The sequence below is a fragment of the Glandiceps talaboti genome, chromosome 11 (assembly GCF_964340395.1).
Source record: "Glandiceps talaboti chromosome 11, keGlaTala1.1, whole genome shotgun sequence".
Classification (NCBI taxonomy): domain Eukaryota; kingdom Metazoa; phylum Hemichordata; class Enteropneusta; family Spengelidae; genus Glandiceps; species Glandiceps talaboti.
In genome coordinates, this window is record NC_135559.1 from 17,323,955 (window position 1) to 17,347,652 (window position 23,698).

General features: G+C 33.5%; 1 long non-coding RNA gene across 1 annotated transcript in view; it reads left to right on the top strand.

Moving 5' to 3' along the window:
- Window positions 1-1,068: 1,068 nt before the first annotated feature.
- Window positions 1,069-23,698, top strand: part of LOC144442182 (uncharacterized) — a 39,556-nt gene continuing 16,926 nt past the window's right edge. Inside the window, exons 1-2 of the long non-coding RNA XR_013481607.1 lie at window positions 1,069-1,120; window positions 1,249-1,381. This is a non-coding gene — a long non-coding RNA (uncharacterized LOC144442182). The remainder of the gene's footprint in view (window positions 1,121-1,248; window positions 1,382-23,698) is intronic.

A 23,698-nucleotide genomic window follows, 5' to 3' on the forward strand; every position in this document is an offset into this window, starting at 1 on the left:
GGCATAAATGGCTTTTAACTTCCCCTTTGTATAAAACGAAACTGGTGCGATTGAGCTACATTATATTATCATGATAAAACTCTACTGAAAATCTTCAATTTCACGTCCTAAAATGAGAAAGAAAAAAAAAAGATGTGTTTTATATTGTTGTACATTCTTAACTTAGCTTAGTGTGGGCATAAATTTGTTTATGGATTGTCTGAAATAGTCTTACCTGACTAAATTTACAAATGTAATTGGACTCTGCCAACAAATTGAGATAAGAATTATAAGTTTGCCAACATACTTCATGTTTTTGGACCATAACTGAGACTGAATGGATAAAGAATTATAGAAATATGTTCAAATTTTAAACTGACATTGCAATATACTTAATAAATACATATTCATAACTAGGTACAATACATCAGAAATTTGGATGGAATTATTAGATTTTAGTTATTGTAAGAGATTATTTATATATATCTCAATGTTACTACAGTTGTGTTGTTGTCATCATAATTGTCACCGCTGTGATTTTTATAGAATCGACCAGCAAGCCATTAGCCTATCTTTTAGCAGTAAGTAAACTTTTAAAGACATAATTACAAATTCTATACGACTTCTTCACACTGCCCTACTTGAACTGACGTCGTGTATTGTTCAGTTACTTCAAACTCTACGTTCAACCAGAACATTACCAAGATAAGATCGAGTAGTAAAAACAGCTCAAGTCCTTCACCTGAAAGTAGATATTGTGGTGAACTTATTGATTCAAATTATAAATAGGATGGCGACATTTTAGCACCACATTTTGACAGACACAGAATTACATGTTGATAGTGACCATAGTAACACAGTATGCGTCGAGACTTGATAATAATCACACATTTAATGAAAGCGTTTATTTACTGCTACTTAAATAAGTTAATGTACTCCTTGTTTAATCCAGAAGGTCACGTGATTAAAAATATAGGACCATTAATCAGGCTTTGGTAGGTGCTTCTGTGAAGAGATAAAGAGAAAAGTTGAATAATTGTCATGATTTCACCGTTGGAGTCGCTCTTCACAGGGCTTATATCAAGTAGCTCACAAAGCAGTAAACAATATACCAAATGACTCATTGGACTTTGTTGCATAGGTAGGTATGTATTCTATGATTAATAAACCCACTTTTACGAAGATGATTTACTTATAAAGAATTTAATGAGATAAAACACTTTTAAATTAAATTTATTGAGATGAACTTGCACTTTACATTCTCGGCAGATCTACAGAGGTATCGTGGTTAGCAAATATCTTGTAGTGGTTCTGTTATAGAAGAGTGTCAATAATCAGCATACCATGGAAGGCGTGTTCTGGAGTGAAGTCATGGACAAGATAAATAAAGAGTTAACAAACGGTAAGGTTAAGTTAAGGTAAGGCAAGTTGTAAAGTTTTGTGTTTATTTTCATGTGTTCGAAAAATAGCATACATGTGTACTGTATATTTTTACTAACCATGTTGGCATTCAAAGACGCAGTAAAAAGATCCCGTGCTAAACTGAAGAGAAACTCAAAAATATTGAAAAGAGTACAAAACTTAAAACATTGCTGGTCATGATGAAGGACATTAATGCCAACTTTTATACACGGGGTTCAGCGTCCAAAATGGCTGGTCGATTATTGCAAGTCACTGGGTTGAACTTCCGTGATATGGTCACTGACCGAATATAATGACACTGTGTGGGATAACAAAAGTGTACCAAGACACAGGTCTACCCTACCAAACATTGCATTTTAAAATCAATCAATGTGCATGAAAACTGACGTTTAAGCTTTCGGTTTAACACTGGTTGATCAGCGGTTCAAAGCTGTTTACGACTCGACCGGCAGAGAACCGGCAGTGGCAACCGTTGTTTGTACTTCGGTGAACCGCTCGGCTTATCCGCTTCATAATCATATTCCGACGTGTAAGGCGTGGCTTAAAATTCTTTGAACCAGCTAAGGCTTATACGTCCGATAGGGTGTCCAATGTCCCGGGAGGGTGACATCGCCTGCGTTCGGTCGAAAACATGTGCCACTTTTACAATATAATAGCTGGTATTTATCAAACTTGACTACTTTCAACACTATTAGGCAAGTAACAGTACACAGACAAACATATCCGTATCAGCCGATTTCATGACAGTGAAATCAAACACAATGGGATATGATATATGCCTATTTTAATACACTTTCACAAACAGCTACAAAATGCTCGTCAGTATAAATTCCATATGGATTTTGTGCGTTTATAACTTTTGATGGTGACATACGATCGGGATCTTGGGGATTGTCTTAGCAAATGATATGCATGTTCAAAATACTATGGTTGAAACCTGGCAGAACGCACGTATGTCTGTGTTTGGTCGCCTGAAGTGTGAAAGACTTCATGTGTCAATCTTAATCACATGTTAAATAGATAGGGGGATGGGGGGGGGGGCTCTTCGTCGACTACTGTCGAATCCACCAAATGCACGGGAAGTACATGTAGAACTTTTCATACAGGAACATTATAATATGAAATACTAGTAGTATCCATCTTCGCTAGACAACTGCTTTCTTCAGGGGAGATACAATGGGTCAGTTTTGTAAACTTAACGTCGTGATATTTACAGTAAAAAGCCAACGGACAAAAAGAAGGAGAAAATTATATGGTAAACGCCGTCTGAATTTTGTGAATTTAATGGAGAATTAGATAGAACAATACCACAATTTACAAATGAGCTTCTTATATACAGTAATGCGTCAGTATTTTCAAATTTGTGTGTCTTCAGCCAGTATTCAAACATTAGGGACCGGTCAGTTTCTTCAGCCGGGGGGGGGGGGCGGTGGAATTGTAGGGGGTCACCCTGGTTTTGAAATTGACAGTGGGGGTGGGGTCATGCTGTTTTGAAATTGTGGATGGGGGGGATCATTGTGTTTTGGATTATGATGGAAGAAAATAATCCTTTTCTACATCTATAATGGCATATAGCCTTGTCTGAAATGTGGTACATGTAAATATTTGTTCTTGTCCCTGTTTCTTACATGCATTCTTTAATATTACTTATTAGTTCAAACACAACTATATATATACATATATATGTATTACCTCGCTACCACACCAGTTACAGAACATGTCATGTAAATGCTCGGCTGTTTCACAATCAATGTTTCACTTATATTGCACTTTGGGGCAACAGTGAACTTGAAGGTTTCGTAATGGTAATCTTCATAGATAGTTTATAAAAGAAGGGATCAATACACTTTCTATTTTGGACACTACATGTTATTGACACTACAAATCGTGGTGATCACATCAGATTCCATTTTCTATTATACATCAGGTATGACCACCTAAATTTCTCTAACATACCGCTGACTTTACTATACATGCAACATTAATACCCCTATACCAATGTTACGAGCCCATTTTTATGTGACATGGGAAACTCATTTAAAAGTTACATTTACATTAGCTTTTCGAAGCTTGGAAATATTACCTCAAAGGCTATGAATAACTTAAACATTGCCTTAATAGAAGCAAAATATTCCAGATCTGCCAGGAGGAAACCCCAAGGACTCCCTCACCCCCAGAGGTCACTCATGCATTCAACCAACAATCAGATGTACCAACAACCTTTTTACTGTCATAATGGTATTCAACTTTTCTTAAAAATTTTCACCCTATTCTAATTTGAGATGATAGTGTCTTTTAAAGATGTGAAATGTTTGCCAAGATAGTCTAAAATTGCCTTAAAACTCCAAATCCTCCTACCACTGATACTACCATTAGATGTCCTGACCTTTACTATAATGATGCCATTGAACTTTTCAAGAACATATTTCAACCCTACATGTATGTAAGTTATAAAGAATAGTTTCTGATACTTGATGGTGCTGTTTTGTAAAGCATGGATACAGTTATTGCTGAATAGCCTAAATATCAGCTTTGAGAGTGAAAATCCTCCAGGGCTTATAGAGGGATACCCCTTGGATCCCCACATGAAGTGGACATATCCCAGTCTCTAGGTCTTCCCCTACCTGTTACTTTAAAGGTGCTATCAAAGTATATTTCAAAAGTATTTCAACCCTATGTAGTTGCTTTTTACATGTTGGTGTTGTCTTGAAAAGCTTGGAAATTATTGTCTGAAAGGGTCTGAATAGTCTCAAAATTGACTTTCCAGAGTAAAAAACCCTCTAGAATCAAGTGATAGGGGGGTCAGCCTGTTTTTTGTTTTACAGGTTGGGGGGGGGGGTGTCAGTGAGTTTTTGTTGGCCCGATTTAAGAATCCCCCCAGGCTGGAGAAACTGATCTGTCCCTAAAGTTACAAATCAAGAATAAAGGCCAAGTCTTCATGCTTTCTATCGGCAGGAATTTACAAGAAAAGTTATAAAATTGAATTGTTTTTTAGCACTACTGAACCTACATTAGCACAACTGAACTACAATGTAGGTTCAGTAGTGCTATAGGCATCGAGCCGTGTCTGTCTGTCTGTCTGTCTGTCTGTCTGTCTGTCTGTCTGTCTGTCTGTCTGTCTGTCTGTCTGTCTGTCTGTCTGTCTGTCTGTCTGTCAGTCAGTGTCTGTATATGTGTGTAGACGACTTAACCTCAAAAACTGCCAATCCGATTGCCTTGGTATTTGGTGGGGACATTACTTGTGGGGTCTAGTTGAGAAATTGTTCAATGATCGCATCACAGGTGTGTGATTTGGGTCAAAAATGTGATTTTTGGTAAAACAAACTTAAACTCAGAAACTACTGCGCAGATTTGTGCGAAATTTGGTGGGAATATTCTTAAGGGGGTGTATAGTAAGATTTGTTTATGACATGATGATCCAATGCAAATCAGGGCTAAAAATGTGTCTTTTTGTTAATGACAAAACTATTAGCAGATTGGGCTGAAATTTAACAGGGATGCATCTGTGGGGGTATAGATGAAGAAATACTAAGCATGTAATGATCTCATCAGTAATATGCAAATCAGGTGTAAAAATGTGAATTTTGGTCAAAAATTTATATCTCAAAAAGTACTTGGTGAGAGCTATTCTGCAGACCTTGACATAATTGGCCCTAGCAACCATGACCACGCCCTTAGCAACAACCAAATGCTAGTACATTTTGGTCAAATAACAAGATCATCTGGTAGGCAAGATTCAAAAAATGTATGCAAATATCCCTAGCAACCATGGCCACGCCCATAGCAACAGCCAAACGGTCGTGTGTTTCACAAAGATAACAGGGATTAATAGACAATTGAATAAACATTAAAGAAATGTATATCAATTAGCAACAAGACCACGCCCATAGCAACAGCCAAATAATCACGTATATTGCAAAGATAACGAATTGAAAGACAAATAAAAATACATTAAAAAAATTGTATGGAAATGTGCCTAGCAACAAGACCGCGCCCATAACAACAGCCAAATGATCACATATATTGCGAAGATAAGGAGGATTAACCCCTTCAATACTGAAAACATTCCCGCCAAAATTGTTTGGACAAAATTCTTGTTTTATGTAAGTTTTTGGCATATATCAACTTCATTTTAGACTGGAATTAAAGAAATATTACTTCCTAATAAAGTAATATTATTGTAATTATGAAAATATTCATAGAAATTGGGTCCCCATATTATTTAAAACGCGTCTCTAGTCACGAAAGGGTTAACAGATAAATGAATAAACATTTAAAAATGTATGCAAATATGCCTAGCAACAACAAGCCCATAGCAACAGCCAAATGATCACCTGTATTGCAAATATAATATCAGGAATTCATACACAAGTGAACAAAAACATTCAAAAATGTATGCAAATATATCTAACAACATGACCACACACATAGCAACAGCCAAATGATCGCGTATATCACAAAGATAGCAACATGGTTGGATAGGCAACTGGATAGTCATTCAGCTAATGAACACCTAGTGTTAGTATGGACTCGCATATGGATAAAGTCGTCATTTTCTTTACGCCGCTCAATTAACATAGTATCATTTCTTACAATTTAGCGAAAAAAATACAGATGTGAAGCAAGAAGTCAGTGTCCATTACAGACATGCACATTTTATGCATTGAGGACCAAAGCAACAGCTACAACTAAGTATTATGACTGGGTTAAATAATTGAGCATATTTAAATTGTTTGATCCCGATTACCCGACCCCGCTAGCTTTTCACTGCCGATCCTAAACGCTTTTTTACGTGTTCGAGAAAACAAAATATCGAGGAAATTGTGAAGTCTTGCGGGAAATGGCGGATCAAAAAACTGACATCAACTTAAAAAGACAACATGAAATTGTTCTTCCAATTTGCAATGGATGCACATCTGATGGGAAGAAACCAATAACACAGAGAACATATGGAAAACATAAGTATCTGAACTAGACACTTATATATGAAAATAAATAAATAAAAAATCTACCTACCCCACATATTCTAAAATTGAGCGTAATCGGAACCATACAATTGTTTCGGCCTAAACTAAGGTGGAGGGCTTGGTTGTATTTTTACAAGGCCAAACCATGTGGGAACCCAAGTGCGACAATACCTTACGTACAGAATATGCGCCCAAGTTACAGAGGCATTCTTGTCAACACATACTTTGTTTCATTGGTGAATGTCGTTTACTTTAACTGTTTATTTCCTTGTTTCGATCAAAGATGATAAAGATGTCACATATAGTAAGACATGCGTTGAGCACCCAATGTACTGCAAGTAACAACGTTTGCTAAAGATGCCAATGCAATATTCATATAATTAAACTTGTACGAACCATGCACACTGGTACTCGAAAATAGATCGAGGAACGGCAACTTCATAAAAATATAAACGACAATACGACGAAAATGAAGATTAACGTGAGTGGAGGGTCTACGCTATAACTAAGTATGATAACAAAATCGCCGATAAATACGGGATATTGTGTAAATCCACCATCGTCTCGTATCGAAATTAGACAAGATCATAAGGTAGAAGACGTCCTGTTTTTGCTAAGTATTTCATGCCTAGGAGCGTTGAGCACTTTAATTACGCGCAGGTTGACGCTCACTTTGCCAATTTCGGGACCTTACATAAAAAAACGCCTGTTTCTGTTCGCATAAAGCCAGAGAATAAAATCACAATAAAAGCACCCCTTTTCACATGTATTTGTCTGTACGTGGAAGTACGGGTTGTTTCGGCTTTAGGTACCCTGTCAGTATAATTACCCCAAGAGGTACCATACCACAAGTCAGATTTCCCCCGACTTTGAAATTATAGGGGCTAACACGACTAATGAAGTGGGAAGTAGTGACAATCATACTTCGTATTCGATGTGTCACGGTAATCACTTAGAAATGGCGATTTTCTGTTTAGTTTACTCTCTCGGTGAAGTTTGCGCATAGCCATACATATGTGCACACACAAACAAACGTTTTAGGGCAACCACATATTTCAAAAAAATGAACTATCGTATACCAGGTATATCGTGTTTTTTTATCACTTGTAGACAGTGTGTGAACTTAAGCGAAAATGACTACTGGTCATAAGGACCGACATGTAGCAAATGCTGCTGGTCCTTAAGCAAAACTGCTGGTCCATACTCAATGCAGTTCATGTTCACGACCTGTATCTACACCCCCCCCCCCCCATTTACAGATTAAATGATTTTGAACTTTAATATGATACAACATATCTTTAGATATAAAAGTAAAAGAGAGTACAACGAATTGTTCACTATCCACTATTATTTCATAAAATTTCCACTCAGAGAGTCAAAAAATAACTTGGAAGTAAATTTTGGATTCCCAACCAAGTAATTTTTGACTCTGTGAGTAGAGATTTTCATTTGTAACTATGGACCCAGAGACTACGAATATTCATTCTCGCATAATCTGTTCCTATAGACTATAGTGGTCTGAGACTGAATGTATCCATTCCACCATAGAAATACAGATCCATAGATTGTAGATAATATGGGTGAATGAATCAATAAATCTACATTATCTGCAATCTCTAAGAGATCACTGTCCTCTCCTTCCTCTCTGTACGATTCACTAAATTCTGAATCACGATAATCCAAAGTCAGAGTCATCGTCTGTTGCAACAGCTGATGTAGCTTTCCAACTCTTAGCGAACGTACATGTAGACCCACACATTCATCATAGCAGAAAGTTTTATCGCATAACTATCCCTCTTGAAAACTGTGTATTTGCTTTATTTCTTTTTCCATCCACACAGTGACACGGAGTGGTTTCATCTTCCTTCACTCTTTACAAATATGTCATGAAATCGAAGCCCCCCCCATAAAGCCCTACTCGTATACCCTACCGTGGTGTATTGAGTATCGTCTCTGACTGTTTGTGTGAGAAATCTGACCATGATGAAGAGAACTATGGCTAAGCATGTCTTACAGTGCGAGTTTTTTTGACGTGGGAACGTGATATGGTAACTGTACATGTAGTGTAATGTGTCATCCACTATGTACCCGTGTTTGGCATGATGCAGTAATTTTCCAGATACAACAATGGCAACAAAAATGCAACATTTCTAAGTCTACACGTTATTACAACATGACAGGATGTACATTATCATATGCATCAAATTGAAAGCAATCAGACTACGCATTTTTTACTGTTTTTACAAAAAAAAACTATCGTACTGAAGGTATTTTACGAAGTGTACCTGCCTTCTTTATTAGTAAAACGCCACTTTCGTATGTTTTCCGTCAGTTTGTTTTGATCGTGGCAACAGACATGGGGAACTTCGGTAAAGTGATCGGGAAACACGCTAACATTTACCGGCTTTAATACCAGCCTTTAAAAAAACAGTATGTTTCGTCTTCTTCTTCGGAAACTCATTGCCGCCTTCTAAATATCGCCACATACTTTATAAATGCAACGTGGAACTGTCTCAAACACGTTAGTAGTATTATAAATGAGGCTTTTGGCGCAGTTAAAGCAACATCCCTCTTTTTTCACCTGTTATAAAGTAAAATAAATCTTAAAACTGTATTAAATTAATTTTAGAACCAGTTTAAACTGGTTCTAAAACGACATACCACTTATTTAACCAATTTTGAGGCAAATAAAGCGTTAATATACATCGTACCTGCTTTACCTAAAAATAAATGGTATAATCTATTGAAAAGCCATTGTAAGCTATTTGAATAGAATCAGTGTAGTCTTATTGTGAATACATTGTTGCTTAGTCATGGTCCATTATTTGTATTCATACGCCAGCCAGCGTAACAGCGTAACGTGTTTAGTCAAAAGGTTAATGTATTTCAATAGAATGTTTACAATAAAACTATTTATGGGTTCGTGACTTGCTTGATAATAGTGTACCACTGGAGTAGAGGTCGTCTCACCGTGATTTTTTACCACTGAGGCCTTAGTATGCGTCCCGAATTCGGTATAAAATCAGTAGTTTTAAATGTAATTTCAAAATTTATGTTGCTAACATGAATGAAGAGATGTTAATAAAAGTTTGGATGTTTTTAGTATCTAAAATGGTGGACTCTAGTGGAAGTTACGGCGAGTTGAAATTGTTGAAAATAAGGCCGCTAATGATACAATCTACTATGACTCACTTTTTCCTAGAAATAAATACCCATGATGCTATTCGGCTACTGTGAACAAGAAAAAAACAAATTAATGAGAATTACACAAAATTTAGTTAAAATTTTATGGTTTTAGTTATATAATTATTAACCTATAATTGGGTTGTATATTTGTACATTATTTTTCAAGAACATTAACTGTTAATAAAAGTAGTAATATGCATTACATGCAAAACACTCAAACCGTAGATAGAGTGAAAAATGAGTGAAGTGAAGTCCTGGCTGGGTGGGACCTACCGTACCTATATAAAGGAAAAAAAATTGTATATAATTGGCGCATGCGAAAGCGCCCGCTATGGTTCCAGAAACTGTCAGCCGACGACGGGTAAGTGTACTTGTGTGGGTACCGACCTAAGACAGGCATAGTGAGGAACCATAGCACCTATTGCTTGGCCCCTGTTGTAACAGACAAAAAATTTTGTGTACACATAACATAGTTAAAATTGTTATGTGTACACAGTCTCGATCTCAATAAATAATTTAAATTGGCAATTAACTAAAAGTAATTAAACCCGTACTAATTGTACGAGAGTAAATTGAGATTTGATTGACACCAAAAAAATAGAAAAAGAAAAAAGTCCGTTACAACAGTGAACTGGGTTTCTTTTTTTAATTTTTTTTAAACATATTGATAACATATTGATAACATAAACATAGTAACACAACTCATCAAACTACATATAGTATACTATGACTAACGTTACTTACAGTTACTAACGTTTACCTAAATCAACGTGACCATATGCTAACGTGTTGCGATGATCGAGAACATAACGTTTATCATTGAAGCAACTCAAAGAAGTCTTATTGATTGTATAACTACCGATCTGGTGATTTATCGATCGAATAGTGTTCATAGAATGCTTCATTTGTAAATTTTTAAAAAGGACAGTCTTATATTCCTCGTGAGTTATGTTCTTTTTAATAACTATCTTTTTCATTCCTTTTGCTTTTCGAGTTGATGAAGTTTCTGTGATATAAGAATACATTTTACTTCGAAGTCCAATAAATTCAGTGATTGGTAAACCGGCACATTCAACTTTCATTTTACCGATTATCTTTTTATTAAAATCACAATAGTATGGACTTTCAGATGAGTAATCACTATTATCGAACAGATCTTTGTCTTGATAGAAATCTTTATAGGGATCAACAGCTTTAATTTCATACATTAATGAGTCGGTATCTGTGAATAATAATTTGGCTAATGAACCATATTTTTCTTTGATATATTTGTAATGAAAGTCATACATTAAAGTTTTGGACAAATCAAGAATACTCATCCCAACATATAAAGGCTGGTTTAGAGTTAATCTTTCCTTTTTATTTTCAACAGCAACCAATCCTTTAGTTATAACGTTGGTTTAGCTACTAATTTTTTTATTTGTTTTTCTGTTGTACATAACTTTATATTACGATGCTTACGTACATTCATCATGGTTCGTCCAAATACAGAGTTATTCATTAGTTTGAAGAAATCTTTTTCGAAGGCATTTTTAGCTTTTTTTCTTTTTTCCGTGTTAAATAAAATGTATTGCGACATCTACTTTGATTGGTTAAACTCAATAGCTCTATGGATTTTAGTAACTTTTAAACCGAGTGATAAATATTGTTTTAAGTTTTGGAAATGAAGTACGTAATTCCTTTTCGGTTTCAAAGTTGTAGTTAATTTCTCTATATTTCCACATTTGATATTAAATAAGTCACGTATCTTTTTATTATGTGGCGATAACATGTCTTCAGTAATACATAATCTCTCAGGTGCTAAAGGATAATCATTGTGAAGATCATGCAACTCGTTAGGATATTCAAGATCAACTTCAAGAATTAATCCACGATCACTTTCGTTTGGTATAATTACTTAAATCAAGCTCATTTACATCAATCCATTTAAATCCATCCGTTGGTAAAGATTGTGTCATTGCCCAACCATATAGATTATTTGCATCTAAATACATAATGTACTTTGATTCTTGAGTAGGATCATAATCTTTAATGTATGGATTGTTTGCCTTTGCATGGCCAGCGGATATATAAGAAATACCCCCACGAAGACCCTTTTCTATGAAGAGATGCATATCTATATCCGTTAATAATTCGAGATTAATTTTAGTCATTTTTAAGCAGGCATCCCAAGATAATCCTGGAGCACTGAAGTAATGACAGGGATCAAGATTATAGTATAAATTACATGTCTTTCGGAAATTTTCAAATACGTCGGTTAATAAAAGTACATCAGTTTTAAGATATAGATCATGGTAATCACCCATGGTTTGCATATTAAAATGTTTCCAAATATCTTGCGCATGTTTATAATCTTCATTGGTAATACCAGTCTCATTTAGAATAGAATAAAATGTTTTCTTTAGTGGAAGATTAATATCATCGAATTTTTCAATGGAATCCATATAATCATAAGGATACACACCCTTTCTCGTTAATAATTTTAAACTATTGGGGAATTCCTGTTCTGTGTATTTAAAATCACTCGTGTTACTGACGAGTTTTTCTAATGAAGCATTCAAGAAATTTAAACTATCTATGAAGACTAAATGAGTACCAATCATTATAGCCATAAACTTTTCCATAGAATGTGGGATAATATTAATCTTTTCATTAAACTTTTCAAGGGTTTGTACGATGAAATGACTGTCATATCCTTTTAAATTGTGGAATATAACGGGTATTTTCTTCGTTACTTGAAAATTGATATTACAGGATTCATGCGCTGAACCACGGTATTTACCGGTAATATGGCAATGGTCACGGACTCATATACAATCTTTCTCGTATGATGTTTCACAAATATGACATTGCGTTGCTTTTAAGAAACATATTTCATCGTTTTTACTCATACGCAGAGGTTTGTTAAAATGTTGTTGTTTAATATTATTACAATAATAAACTTCCGATAACATCATTTCCATAAATTTCTTAGATGCATCTGGCCCTCTATAAATAACACTTCTTTTTACTAAATGTGTCATCGTAACAACAGACTAGTTTATATCCAAAACTACATACTTCATGTTTTTGATAATGTTGCGTAAATACTGTATTATTGTTAGTATTATTTACTTTTTCGGTTATAGATTCAAAATCTGCATAAATAACAAATGGTGCATTTAATTGTTTTGGGTAATTTTTAAATGATAACCATTTATATTCCTCAGTTGGCAATCGTATAGCTTGCGTCTTATTTATTTCAAAACAAATGGGAATATGTTTATTTAAAATTTCTGCGGTTGTAAAATGTTGTAAACAATATCTACAAAAGTGCTTTCTTCCTTTATGATTTGTTATACCGTACATGAATCGATTAAAGTCTTTAATCCAATAATGTTTTTGATTATCACCATGAGTTATTAGTAGTAAATCAAGATGATCTTCACTAGTTTGTTTACTAATGTAAATTGGATATGCTTGTTTATTGTTATACCCAAATACGGAAATAGATATATTATTTTGGTTTTCAATTTTAGGTATTTGTTTTATAGTTACTGGGAATGTTATTCCTTTATAATCTAAATCATTGATATGTTGTTTGTATTTAGATGGTCTATATATATCATTTTCAACTGGAAACTTATACGCTAAATGACACCATCTAAAATACTCTCGTCATTATTTTGAATGTTAATGAGGCCTTTCATTGCGTGTTGTAGTTCTTTTGGTAATTTGATATACGAGTTACCTTGTAAAGGCTCGTATCTTACATATTTACATAAAAATTGAGAAGTGTTTTTATTTGCAAACCAGAACCTTCACGTAACCATTTAGCGATGCGTTCAGTTATTCTTTCGTAACTTGAATTAATTTGTTCATCTATTTGATCAGTATTTATAATTTGCAATGGACTACTATTAAAATAATCATCATTTGTTATTTCTGTCTCCATATTTTGATCATATTTAACAAATTTTATCTTCAAGGTTAATATTGCTTTTATTCCACCTGTATCTTGTAAATTTTGTTTTAAGAGTTCTTTTATTAAATATTTATTTTCAATTAATTGCGTATGAAGTTCTTTTTCAGTAATAACAATTTCATACGACTTCACATATCCATTAAAAGCTCTCTCAAGTTCATGATATTTAGGTGGTATTAGAACAACACCTACATGTCGATAACCTCTGTTAATAAGAGTTTGATATGTTTTAACCATACGTTTGGTAATAGGATTAATGATATATTGTTCCGTTAATGGTCGAGGAAGATTATTAGATACTGATCAATCTAAGATATTCTTAGGCAAAGGTTGTAAATCACCATTCCGTATAAGTTTATTGTATACACGTCTACCAACTGTTATCATTCGGTTAGTGCGTGGGTTCAAAATCTTTGTCATGGTATAGAATGTAAAAAAAAAGATTTATATCCATTAAAGTATTTATTTATTTAATTGTAAATTACAAGTTTTTTTTCTATGTCTGTACAACGCAAAATAGCTACCTAATTCTAAGCTACATTTACAAATATATCTCTTAGGTTGTTTAACGCAAGGTGTACTTCTGTTTATTTAAATGACTCATATTTGTAAGCAAATTTACATTTATCGCAAGTAAACTCAGGGAAAACACGTTCACATGTTGGGCATGCATCAATATATTGGATTTCATTTTTCTCAGAACATTTTCTTGTGTTTTCATGTTTATTTAAATTATGTTGATGTTTAAAATGTCTATTACATATTTCGCATATATACTCAGGTGCTGAACGATTACAAGAATCACATTTAACTCGCATTGTATATTCGTAAATACTTTGAATATGTATATATACCCTGTGTTGTTATCTCTCTAATTGAGCGCACACCAACCTTTAGGTAAACATTAGTAACGGTAAGTAACGGTAAGTAACGTTAGTAACCTTTAAGTTAGCTCAAGTTGAAATGAAATTGGATAACCATTAAAATTTATTAGTTCGTTTTTTTTTATTAGTTATCCAAATTCGAATAATAGTTATATTCATTTTCTTGATGGGTACTGGAACATTAGTGGGAAATGAATAAGTGACAGATTTTCCTATTTCACCCTTATCATCTAACATTAAAATTTGTAAATAATTAGACCTTTTCCCATTGATGTAATTAGTAGGTGTATCTATAATATCGCAATAGACTACGTATTCAGTCACATGAAGAAATTTACTTTGTTTGGACTAATACCTGATGCACTATATTCTTTCTCTTCAAAACCAAGTATTTTTGCAAAATTCATAGGTTTTGAAAAGTCTACTTTAATTTTATCACCGAGTGCCATCCGTGTTTTTCCTGTTGATAAAATTCTATTAAAATTAATCAATTGTGATCTACCAATCGCTTGCGATAATGTTTCTACATTGTAATTACCTGGTTCTACTTTTTTAACTGACGTTTTATTGTTAGCGGTAAAAGCAATTTCATTGTTTTCTTTTGTAATATTATGCCAGGAATTATATAGTTTACACTCCAACAATCGTATCTGTTTATAACCAATCAGCGTTTCTGTAAAATTGATAGTAATATCATTAGATTTTTCATATATATATAACTTCATTGTTTTTTAATAGTATAGTATATATATATATATATATATATATATATATATATATATATATATATATATATATATATATATATATATATATATAATACATAAATATATTACATACTATAATATGCCATCACCATCAATTTTTGGACTAGGTAAGATAACACCACAAGGAAATACATTTAATAATCTCAGAGATATTAACGCGCCGAATTTATCCGGACGACATAATAATAAAGATTTTGTTTTAAGATGGAAAAATGAAAAGAAAATATCTAATATAGAACCAGCGGCAGTTCAATCACACGAACATACTAACAATTTAGTAGACCTAAATGATGTAGATGATACAATCGAAGAATATAAAGTATCAAAACATCATGTGCCATTTGGTTTTGCGTATAGCAACAGAGCTGCTACGTTCTATACTTTTGATTTACCACGAGATTATGTTGAAATGCTTGAAAAGCCATTAACTATTGATCATGGTTTAACTGACCGAGTTCCTTATGTGTCAGTTTATAATAACAATGATAAAACATTTAGTTTAGCTGATATCAGACATTATTTACCGGAACCAGATCCTAGACTAGACCTGTTGAATTTAAAGATTCATTTAAAAATGGATACGAAAACAACAATAGTAGATAATGACAGTATTTTTGATATAATTATGAATTCAGGGGAATGGTATTGTAATTATGTCCTTGACGAAGGAATTATTAACTTATTTTATGATGAGCAGTTTAATGTACTCGGTTTGAAACCTATTGATGAGGCTAAATTAGAATTGGTTACTGCTAGTGAAGAGATGACAAACAAGATGAAAAAAATAACCAGTGGTACCATTATTATCAAATGTATTAAATTAAACACTGAGGGTGAATAAGATACTTTCTTAGATGGATTTTCAATAGCATGTGAACGACGTACATTATTAAATATTGAAATTTATATTGATAACGAGAATATCAATGTTACTTTTACAGAAAATAAAGTGTCATCTAAATTAGCTGAAGCATTACAGGTAAATGAAGTGTTACATACAATAACACAAGGGTTAAAGTTTCTAGATATTAAAACAATAACTTTAAAACGTATGATTCTTTTAGATTTTAAAGTATTTTAAATGTTGTATATTGACATCATACTTTGAGTGCATCTATTTAAATAAATAATATATTATTTTATATAGTATATACACAAATGAATAAAAAAATGCAAAGTCAAAACCTGTCTCTGAACCCAAAAATTCATTTAATTTTAAATGTTATAAATACAATAGTAAAAAATGATAATACTTTTCATAGAATTATAAATTCAGGGGAATGGTATTGTAGTTATGACCTTCAAGAAGGAAGTATTCAGTTATTTTATGATGCGCAGTTTAAAGTACACGGTTTGAAACCGCATGAGGACGAGGCTAAACTAGAATTGATTACTCCTTTTGAAGCGATGACGAACAATATAAAGAAAGTAACCAATGGTACCATTATTATTGAATGCATTAAATTTAATACTGAGGGTGAATATGATACTCTTTTAAATGGATTTGCAATAGCATGTGACCAACGTACATTATTAACTATTGAAATTTATATTGATAACAAGAATATCAATGTTACTTTTACAGAAGTAGAGTCAGCATTAGAGAAAACAAATAAATTAAATAAATTATCATTTAAATTAGCACAAGGGTTAAAGTTTTTAGATATTAAAACAATAACTTTGAAACGTATGATTCTTTTAGATTTTAAAGTATTTTAAATAAATTAATTATATATACACATAATAATGACCACAACAATAAACTCTCGCAGCTTATCTCTCAATAATCTTAGGGATATTAAAATTAAGAAACCAATCACAGGTGTTAAATATCACTTAGAATATGGACATAATATGTTTAAGGTGGAGATGCACAAAAAATCGTTATTTTGACCATTTTTGAGATTATGTGCTCTTTTGCCATAGAAAATATTTTTCTTTCAACCAGAGAAAACTGGACTGGGTTTGAGTTTTGCAAATCCCGAAAAATCATGAAAAAAAAGAAGTAAACAAATGCACGGGTACCAAAACGCTAAAGAAGCCCTATTTTATCACTATAAACTCACGATATTTGCATACAACTAAGACGATTGACAGAGGATTATGCAAAATATACGCGGTGTCAAATTCGCGCATGCTCAGATCACACACGAATCACTAGCACTGTAACCATATGGAGTAAAAGGGGAGATATCTCCATGACCATGAAGGAAAGAAAAAGATGTGGGTATCCCGGGCGTAACTTTATTTCTCTTCTAGTAGTGACGTCGCAACGTTAATAACGTCAAAAACGTCTGTATAACGCATATGAACAAATGAGTAAAACCTCTCAAAGAATACCGATATTTGACCATACGTTTCCGAAATTCACTGATGACCTAGTTTCGTACACCGTCTCAAGATTTACTACTCACGTCCTAATATCTGATTCTTGTACTTTGAAAACTGTTGATACTTTGCTGGTCACGGTCAAATGTAAGCTGACACATTTCAATAACGTACTCCAAAATCCTGTGAATTAGTAACTGTCTTAGTTTCAGAACCTTCCGGCGCGACACAGAGTCAGTGCATACACACTGTGAAAATCATTACGTACGGTACACTACACACGTCAGGCTTTCGGTCGGTCGATCGGTCATTTGAACACACCAAAATCTTTAGATAGATGACAATTTGTTATGGTTTACATATTGGGCCGTGTTTTGACTGGATCAGGAAATCTCGGTTCAAAATAAACTTCACAAGTAGCGTATGCACGTAACAATCACCAACGCAGGGCAATCTGAGCTTGCTTTAATTTGTACTTCCGGAATACTTCCATAATATCTCGCATCTCCGATTTCGAGTTGGTTTTAAAATGTCTTTGATTTTCCTATTATTTTCCTTCCGTGTTCTTACAAATTGTCGGTTAAGGTTGTTTTATGATTGACTAGACTTGTCCTATTTCCAGAAAACAGTCAATGTTCACGTCCTTGTACTCCTCCGAGTTATACTGAATGGCGAGTATCACCCGAGCTTATGTATTTCTATTGGCGATTTCAATTTTCCAAACAAACCGGTCCGTAACAATCGAGTCTAGTTTTGTTTATCCGTCTGTCTACGAGTATCAGTCGATGTGTCTGATACGCAGTGATGTGCCAATACATATTGAAAGTTATTTTTAATCGAAAGACTTAGCCATTTTTAGATGCCAACATGAGCAATGCGTCAGACAATCAAACGCGAAAGACACCACAACCAACTAACTAAAAGAAAACGCTTTACATGTAATTTGTAGCAAGCTAGCCGTGTGGAAAGATTTTGGGTTCAATGTAACAGCCAAATTCAGGCAAAATTTCCCCTTTTGGATTTAATGGAGTGTGTACGTACAGACGTAAGCAGACACTGATTTTTTTACTAAATTTATGTGGCAATGTGTAAAATCACCTAGGTTACCCCTTTCATCGCACATTCAAAGCTTCAGACAATATTTTGAACGAAATAGTAACATGGTGATTCCGCCGTGGTTTAGAAAGTGGCGATGCTACTACATCTAGTTACGAAATTTCCCGTGTTTGACGATCGAAACTGAGCAAAATTTAACGTAATGCAGTTATTCCTAAATTCAAAACAAAATATTTGTATCGGGAAGTGCTTCCGAGAAAAGTGAAGTTTAGACACACGGGGCCACTATAGATAGCACCGTGGTCGGATCTGCCGCCGGACAGAGTAACATCATAATAACCTTGGACTTGACTTTGGCCACGCCTCTGATTACTAATTAATGAGATGACGTCAATAGACTGGGCTTCCGCGCCATTTGCAATGTGATCTTGTGTATCACATTCCAGTCGAACGACCTCGATTTGCCGTGTTTCTACGATGCTACACTTGTATTAATCAAAACGACAATTAGAATAACTGAAGACTCGTTTTATCCACTGCTTGGTGATATTTTTATTGCATGACACGCCGGGAAATCTTCTGCAAGTCAAATTTTACGCTCTATTTCGAAAATCGGCATTTTCTCCGTTTACATTTTCAAGCCCCCAGACTATTAAGTTCTAAAGTCTCGATGTCGACAGTACTTCCTCGCAATCAATTGAAATTTTCGCTGGTGCTTTCTTAGGTATTGTTCTTACAAGGTGTGTCTCAGAATTTGTAAGTTCGCTCTATTACGTGTGAAATTGATGATTAAGTGAGAAAAATCTGTCAATAAGCTTCCCATTATACTAGTAATTTGTCAACTTTCGAGGCATGTTGTAAAAGAACGACAGACGGCAGAAAAAAAGTGAGACACGCTTTTGTTATGTGTGAAGTGAACATTCTAAAACACCAAAGAAATGGAAAATCGGGTGACAGGTGGTCTCTTCCGAGGCGTTTATATTGGCGCTTTGAGATAATCAAGACACCTCTATTCATACCTTAAACAAACTCTCACTTTCAGTCAAAGACAATAGAAAATACAATAGCATTTAGGAGGAGAGAAAAACCTTTCAGAAAATATATGGGTTGATGGTGTAAACTTTATTCATTGTTGGGAAACAATAACTTGAAAATATGTCACCCTTAAAACCTTCCCTTTGTGCATCTCCACCTTAAATTAAAACCGATTCCACCTCCAAAACCTGTGAAAACTGAAAAACCAGAAGAACCAGAAGAATCAAAAGAACCAGAAATTGCAATAATTCAATTAAACCGCAAAAGAATTATTAGAATAATGTTAAATGAATTTTCTCATATAATAAACACAAATAAAGTAATATATGAAGAGACAGAAAACAAACAAACTATATACTACCAGGAACTTATCATATACAACATTTTATAGATAGTGGTGGTATTTTAAAGGATAATAATGAGAGGGGAATAATTAATGTTAATTTAAAGTTTTCTACCGATAGATCTAGAGATACACAAACTATAACTCATTCAACATTTATTATAAACAAACAAATTATACCAGCATCTATTTCTCGATTTTTAGTAGTGCAAAATAAATCGAAAATTACTTCTTATTTTGTGGTATTTAATCGTCAAGATTTAAAAGTAGTCTTTCATTCCACTTTAATTATCAAACCTTTTAAAAATGATATTTTTGAATATATAACTGATATACCTCCAGAAGAATACGACTTTAAATATGAATTTGAAACAATTAAATTCTATTGAAATACCAAATCGTTAATATTTAAAAGTAGTGTTTCATTCCACTTTAATTATCAAACCTTTTAAAAATTATAGTTATAAAATAATATAAAAATAATATTTTTACATATATAAAGTGATACAAAGTGATACCATAAAATGATTGATCAAAATATTAAACCGATACAAGACCTACTCGATTATCTTACACGATTATCTTATAGACGTTCTTATAAATTATTAAGTCGTGTTAATAAAGGGATACTTATTACTAGTGGAATTATTTCAGGAGTTGGTGCATTAGCTGCTGTTCCAGCGATTTCAGTTTTTATTAGTTTATTAGCAGCTGTTCCTATAGTTGTTACAGTTGTTAACCAAAACTTAAAAATTATCGGATAAAGTATCACGATTAAAAGTACAATATAAGAATTTCAAAGAATTACTAACATATACGCAAGCAAATATTTACTCTGAAACACCTCAGGAATTTATTCAGGAAGTATTTATGAAGTCTCTCGAAATGCAAAAAGCTGCCAATTATACTCCACCTTTGGAACGTTATTTAAAGTATTATAAACTGAATGGTTATTCAGATATGAAATCAAAAATAGTCAAATAATGAAATTAAAAAAAAAAAATGTTTACTAATATAATACTGTACTATGGATCAGTATTTGCGAGACTTGTATTATAATTCTGATTTAGCATACAGCGGCATCACAAAATTGTGGCGTAAAATCAAAGCAGATCAGGAAGTGAATGGAGTAAACGGAGTGAAACAAAAAATTAAATATAAAATTAAGTATAAGGAATTGAAACAATGGCTGGAAGAACAAGAAGTTTACACTATGCACAAACCAGCGATTAAAAAGTTCCCTTACCGCAAAGTAATTGTTTCTGGAATCGATGACCAGTGGCAAGCTGACATTGTAGAGATGTCCAATGACCAGGGGTATCGTTACATCCTGACTGTTATCGATGTGTTATCGAAGTATGCCTGGGCGATACCACTCAAGTCAAAACGTGGTATTGAAATGGCTGACTCCTTTGAATTAATTTTTAAAGACCGTGAACCGAATAAAATACAGTTTGATGAAGGACGGGAATTTTACAATAAGAATGATAAAGATCTCTTTGAAAATCGTGAAATTGAGTGGTTTAGTACACGGTCAGATAAAAAGGCATCGGTTGTCGAGCGTTTTAACAGGACACTTAAATCACGTATATATAAATATTTTACTGATAAACAAACTAGAAATTGGATCGACGTACTAGATAGATTAGTGGATGGTTATAACAATACCTACCACAATTCAATCCACATGACTCCGAAGGAAGCATCATTACCGAGGAATGAAAATATCGTTTGGTATAATTTATACGGTGCTTATCTCACTGTTGAATATGGAACTCCGAAGTTTAATATCGGTGATACCGTGAGAATTTCCAAATACAAGAACGTGTTTGCCAAAGGATATCTACCAAACTATACGCGTGAACTTTTTAAAATCAAACAAATTATCTTTGGTCCCGTTATTGTTTACACTCTGGAAGATTTATCGGGTGAAGACATTGATGGCACGTTTTATGAGCAAGAATTATCGATTGATAATATAGCCACTAAGGAATCGAAACATCATCCGAAGCAATATAAAATTGAAAAAATATTACGTAAGAAAAAAATCAAAGGTCATGAATACGCATTGGTAAAATGGTTAGGATATGGCGATAAATTCAATTCTTGGGAACCGATTGAAAATATTAAAAAAATTAAAAAAATTAAAATAATATAATGTATAGTACATTATAAAATGTTTGGAGAACATAATATAGGTAAATTTTTAAAGAAGTTCAGAGACATCCTTGGTTTTAATATAGAGCTAGAATGGGACAACTTGAGAATGGAAAATATGCACATATTAATAGTAAATACAGGGGCAAAATTGAAAGATCAAAAATTATATCAGATTATTTTAACCTTTTGTAAAGAAGTCGAAAAAAAGAGTTTTTTTAAACGTATTGAATTCGTAGAATTATTTCCAGAGCCAGAGGACAATCAAGAAGTTAAATTTTTAAATGAATACTGGGTTTTTAAATTAAAAGAAGATACTAAGGAACAGACGTATATTTCAAGATAATTATGGAAATTTAATAGTACCTTTTATGTAGTTTTATTTAGGTTTTATTTAGGTTTTTATAAAGTTTTATATATAGAACTTGAAAAAATGTGGTCATTAGGATTACCATACTCGAAATTAATGAAAAAAACAAAGTCAAAGAAACAGTCCAGTCTGCTACATCTGAGACTGTTGACACTGTCTCTACTACACCTGCTACTGTGCCGGAACAGCCGCATTTACCTCACTTGCTGCACTTTCCAAAACCATTTACTTTAGCACAAGATGCTAACTATGCACTACATCAACCATTTGATAGTATAATGTCCGTGGATATACGAGACATACTAGTCAACATGGTTGTTTATGTAAGCGAAACCGATCGATTCAATATAACATTGAGAGATATATTCAAAAACTATATATTAATTTATAAAAATGCAGACAGTGCCAACAAATGGTTGAAAGATCCAAATATGGGTTACTGGGATCAACAATTGAATTTTGCTGTTTGGTTAGCTACGACCGGATGCGGTGTTAGTATTCACGATCATCTGTATAATGATGAGATCCCTAAACAGATTCAATCATTTTTTAGATTTCACGTGTACTTTACTATAAGAAGAATATTGAATGAACTTTCTTGCCCACTACCTGACGACCCCGACACTTTTAATAAAGTCGATAATTTATATGATGTATCGTCTTATCATAGAATATGCGATGAATTCGGATTAAATTATAATACAGATTTCAGATTCACGTATGACACATCAGGAAACAATGGTATGGGTGTTGGTTATGAGTGGTGGAAAAAACCATATATAAAAGATATTCAATATAAATATCAAGATACAATGGTTGAAAACCCTGATGCTCCAGATGAGGCTCGAAGAAGTTGGCATTGGTATAGATTTCAAAATCCCGATTATAAACAATATAATTATTTTGTTTTACCAAACAGTACAGGTTTTACGCAAGCGGGTTTAGGACGATTAAATCGATCGATCGAATCTTATGTATATTGCGTGTTAGGAAGTCAAGCAGACACGCGAGTAAGTATAGCAAACTCTGGCGGTGCTGGTCAAGAAACGAGACAAAAAATGATTTCATTACTCGAGGATGAGACGAGAGGCATTAATGAGGACGATAGTATACCACGTTATCAAAATGTAATTAATGCAACAAAGTTAGATTAGTAAAGTTAGATTTAGCCATTTCTCCTTCTTTATGGTTAATCCCGAGTAAAATGATTATAAATTTGAATACGAATGTGGCGGGTTAT